This window comes from Quercus robur, chromosome 3 (assembly GCF_932294415.1).
Source record: "Quercus robur chromosome 3, dhQueRobu3.1, whole genome shotgun sequence".
NCBI classification, from domain to species: Eukaryota; Viridiplantae; Streptophyta; class Magnoliopsida; order Fagales; family Fagaceae; genus Quercus; species Quercus robur.
Genome location: NC_065536.1, coordinates 28,794,300 through 28,799,613, shown reverse-complemented (window position 1 = coordinate 28,799,613; position 5,314 = coordinate 28,794,300). Strand labels below are relative to the sequence as shown.

Genomic DNA, 5,314 nt, shown 5'->3' with positions numbered 1-5,314 from the left:
TAATTTATGGGGCTTATATGGGGAATATTTGTGGGAGCCCAATAACATGGAAAATATTTGGGTAATATGTGGGAAATGTTTATGTGGGCTTAAAATAGTTCATAGGCTTGTGTAGGTATATTTTAGCGAGTGGGCTAATAAGATTATGGCCCAAAAATTTGTACCTCAACAATCATTTGGTAGAATATGCTAATTGTCCATTATTGATTGCTCCATTTTAGTAAGAAAAAAGAAGATAATTGGTTGGATTTTTACTCTTAACATAATTTTCATTATTTTGATACAATGAATTTTGTTTATGTTCATTACATTTTTTTAAAAATAAGTAATGAAAATTTATTACAAAGGTAAATATTAGTTTTATGAACATATTAAAAATTCATTGAAGTTTATACTATAATTAATAATAAGTTTTGGTGTGCGTTTATGTTTTTATTTGGCACTTAATGGTCAAATCACTTATAATGATGGACATAAACTTAAAAGGATAGAAATGAAAACAACCCTAAACTTAGTTAGGTAAAAGCGTAATTTAATATATTTATTTTTAGGAGAATAATAAGGTTTAGGACCTTTAGGTTTAATGTTGGGTAAAATACAAAAACTACCTTTTGGTTAGAACCATTACCAAATTATTAACAAGACTCTTCTAAAATAATCAATTTGTTTCTTAAGCACAACTCCTCCAAGTCCAATAATTTATCTTGACTGCACAAATCTTACAATGACTGCATGATGATGATTATGTGGGAGAGGGAATGTTTGGGCAACTAATGTTGTGGATAAAATAAATAGTAGCTAAAGATAGAGAGGAGCATAAGTAATGTGTATACTAAAGGAGGAAAGGGAAATAATTTGGATAATTTTGAAAAGTTTTGATGTTAGCCAATATTAGACCAACTTCATGGTTGGGCTCCTCAACCGCTCAAGCTGTGAAGAGCGAGGACCATTCACTTCCACGAATGGAGAAAATGCATGAACAGAGAAGCTTCCAACCGCGCCTACCTCTCTTTCTCTCTCTCTCAAATTCCTTCGGGCTCCACTTAGCTCTCTAAAGGGTACACTCCCCACCCATCCTCTTTCAATTCCATCATTTTTTTTTTCTCTGTATGTAAACTAGGACACATTTCTTACGCTCAAAACGATACGTCTAGGCGAGTACTTTAACTGTAAACCCGATTCGGCTATTGTTTAAAGGGTTTTGTAAGCTAAAATTGAAGAGAAAGGCTTTTGTGTATATGGGTTTGATCATATGTGGAAATGCTGTTTGGTAAAGTTAAGGATTTGGGTTTGGGGTATAGGCTTTTTAGGAAAATATGGTGAGTGATGGGGTGTCCCTAAATTTGGTTACTTTTACTTCGTTGATTGATGATTATTGTTTAAGGCTGGAAATTTGGAGGTTGCGCTCAAGTTGCTTGAGAAAATGAGGGAATGTTCACTTCTGCCGAAAGTGGTTACTTATACTGCTTTAATTGATGGCCTTTGCAAATGAGACGAGTGCTTGTTGTATAAAATGTTGGGGGTTGGAGTTCATCCTAATTACATCGATAGTAATTGTAGATGGTTACTTTAAGGAGGGCAACGTGGATAATGCAGTGAAGTATATAGGTAAAATGTGTGATCAAGGGTTTAGGTTTGTTAAGCAGAATACGGGGTGGTAATTTCAGGTTTTGTACTAATGGTAGGTTGGATAAAGTGATGGAGATTGTGGAAGATATGGTAAGGAGTGGACATTTTCTAGATAAGATGATGTTCGCAACTATTATGGATGCACATTTTAAAGCTGGGAAATTGAAAGCAGCTTCGAATGTGTACAAAGAATTATTGGCTAGAAGTTTTGAACCTGATATTGTATCTCTTTCAACCCTGATGGATGGCCTATCCAAGCATGGGCATTTGCAGGAGGCTTGAGGTTTTTTTTGCCAGGAAAAGGCCAATGAAATTTTTTACACTGTTCTAATCGATGGAATGTGCAAGGAAGGTAAGTTGAAAGGGTCTTTACAGAGGTGTTAGAGGCAGGATTTGTTCCTGACAAGTATGTGTATACATCTTGGCTCGCTGGACAGTGCAAGCAAGGAAACTTGGTGGAGGCTTTTAGACTCGAGAATAAAATGGTTCGGGAGGGTGTTGAACCTGATTTGTTAACTCATAGGCTTATAACTCTCTCATATTTGGTTTAGCTAATAAGGGGCTCATGATTGAAGCAGAACAAGTTTTTGATGATATGTTGAAAAGGGGAATTAATCCTGACTCTGCAGTTTATGATATTCTGATTAGGGGCTATCTTATTCTTAAAGGAGGGTAATGAAGTTGCCATTTCGGGTTTGCACGACAAAATGGGAAAGAGAGGACATGTAAATACAGGAAGTAAACTAGAGGGACATAATAAATTCTGAATTAGTATACAACTTACTTGGTATTTACCAGTTCTCTCATGGAGGTCTGCATATACTTTGTGACCTTGTACAAGCTTTGTTGCTAATGTACATATAATTAGGTAAACATTAGAGGCCATGCTTCTTATTCTTGTATATCTCACTGTCGGAGATAAATTTCATAGTCATCTAATGTACTTTTTTTGTGTCCTCCCAGGGGGGAGCTAGGCAGTGGTTTCATTAGAATACAGAAATGCCTTCCACTATGTTGTCTTGCTGTGCAAGATTGGAATGTACTGGAAAAGTAGGGAAAAATGGTACCATTTGGCATCGATATTTATGTGTGTGTATATATATATAGTTGTTAGGTTCTAACGTGAGTGATGATTCATTTTGAAAAGCCATTTATTCAGGATCAAAGGAAAATTTGGTGCTCCTGATTCCTTTATCTCTAAGTATATGTTTCTTTGTTTTCGGCATAGGTTTTATTTGTTTATTTGTTTTTTGGTAGGTAAATGGTGGCATAGGTTTTATGAACTCAAATGTGCTTAAAGATCCCAGTAAAATATTAAGAGTGTTGCCATTGCAATTTGCACGTCTCTTTTCTGCTGAGCATTTGGCCTTTGATATGGCCTTCCTGAACCTTTCTATGGTACTCACAAATTTAAGTTATTATGAAGTTTTGTACCTTTTGGTCTTGTACCTTGACTTCTTTTATGAACTGATGTATTTGTCGATCTTTTCTTGCTACTTTTTTGGGCTAAGATTTTTCTAGGTTTGGTAGTGTTGCAGTATATGCCTCTTCTGTAAGTTGAATTTGTACAGATAAACATTATCGAAGGCCTGTGGAAATTTGAGAAGGCTATATATAGTTATTTTCACATGCTTGTTATGAAGCACAGGCTATGCATGTGAGCTTTGTCCAGAATAATTTTACATTTATGTTAGTATATTTCCTTCTGTTACTTATCAAAAAAAGTATATATCCTTCTGTTTTGAAATTTAAAGATAAAAATAAAAATAAAATAGAAGAAAAAAGCTTCACCTTTCTGTGCCAGTTACAAGATTACACAACGGAAGTATTTCCTTGCTAAAATGTCTTGAATGTCCAGACATTCTGATTTTGCCTAGCAAATATAGTTAATTTGGCCTTTAGATACCTTGCTTTCCAAATGACTTGTGGTATAAAGCTAGGGTGTTAAGCTCTTCTAAGTACGATATTCTTTTTTTTTTTTTTTTTTTTTTGGGTGATACTTTAATTAGCATTTTGGTTGCATGTATATAGCCCAATATTATTTTTCATCAGCCACTAATTTTCTTCAGTAACAGAATATATACTTGTCCTTGAGCAATGAATATAATGAAATTCAAAATATTAATTTTTCTCAGGTATATTCTTTAGTAACAAAATTGTTTTTCCATCAGCTAATTTTCTTTATTAATTATTATTTAGACCCATCATTACTTTTTAAATTTTTTTTGTTGCTATAGTTGTTCCTATCCTTTTTAAGTTACAATAATATCCTTAACTAAAAGTTTTGTCTCGTTGAAATCATTAAGACTATATTGGTTGATCAATCTTTGCCTCAAGGAGTATGTGTTTTTATGCACAGTACAGATACATTCTTACTCTATTGGGACAATTCATTTTGAATTGTGATTTTCATATGCAAATAAATTGTTTAAGAGTAGAATATTTAAGTCTCTTTAAAAGCTCTGTTTTCTTGTGATCATTCTTTTTTGCATGGATTAGTTCAATTTGTTTTCTAGCTTTTGACCCTCCCTCTGATTTCATTGGTAGTACACCAGTCAGCTGCCTTTATCTCTCAATAAAATCCTTCTCTTTTACATTTGAAACTGCTAACCAGCTATTCAAAATATCAGGGAATATTACTGTAGGGAAGAAGGGCCCAGATATAAGTATTGGGTTGTGGACTGTGTCCGAGGACGTCAGATAGCCCGAGGACAGGTAAATACTAACGAGGGCGTACTGGTTAATGAACCGTGAAAGAAGTCTAGCCATAAGGAACTGGGAAATGTTGTCTGCGGAGAAGTGTCTCCTCGGCTAAAGTCAAAGGTCCAACCCTTCATGAAGTACAAGGTAACAAGCAATTGTGTTGGTGAGGATAAACATCCAATAGGGATAAAACAAAAGAGAGTTGGGAAATATCTGAGAAAAAAGCTGCTACTACCGTATTAAATACTCCGCATCTAATCCCTGACCGCATTAATGTGGAGGTGATATCTAAACAGTAATCTTCAGCCTTACATCTATCCCCGAAGACTTTAGGAAGGTGCTGATGGGACAAATATCAAAGCTAACAATCTGATCTACACGTGAAGGGCTGAGATGAAAGAATGGAAGGAGAATATAAAGGAGAAAAACCCTATTACAGAGGATCATCAGAAAATCTAAGGAAAAATCATTGTACACTCAAGAACAGTAAATTTGTATAAGTCTGAGAGAAATATATAAGAACAAATCATCCACAGACTTGATCGAGGAGAGCTTTCTTGCTTAAACTGTTTGTTGTATTCTTCCCAACCATAACTAACCTATTGTAACTACTATCTACTTATCTCATTGAAAGTTCATTTTCAAGCCCACTCTCTAACAAATTTATTGTTTTTGGCTCTTTGGACCATTGACCCTTCATTTGGGATTTAGGAGCAAATCGTGCCTTTACAATTACAATTCTCATTTTTTATTTCTTTGATGTCTTTTGACCTATCGTGATGCTTGTATTCCTTAATTACATCATATGAAGTTACAAACCTTAATGTAATGCTCATTTAAGAAGGCCCATTAGGCGTCTATAATCTAACAGTGATTGTATTCAAGTTTCTAGTGAAGATTAAAGAATAGGATAATTGACTTTGAGATATGCTTATGAGATAGAATGATTAATTGAGTTTTTAATGAGGATGTTTAATAAAGT

At 34.5% G+C, this 5,314-nt stretch overlaps 1 long non-coding RNA gene and 1 pseudogene across 1 annotated transcript; both read left to right on the top strand.

Moving 5' to 3' along the window:
- Positions 1-657: 657 nt before the first annotated feature.
- LOC126717719 (uncharacterized) lies at positions 658-4,982 on the top strand. Its single transcript, XR_007652727.1, has 2 exons — positions 658-1,058; positions 4,260-4,982. It is a non-coding gene; the product is annotated as an uncharacterized LOC126717719 (long non-coding RNA).
- On the top strand, positions 1,065-2,812 carry LOC126717718 (pentatricopeptide repeat-containing protein At2g01740-like; annotated as a pseudogene).
- Positions 4,983-5,314: the final 332 nt, after the last annotated feature.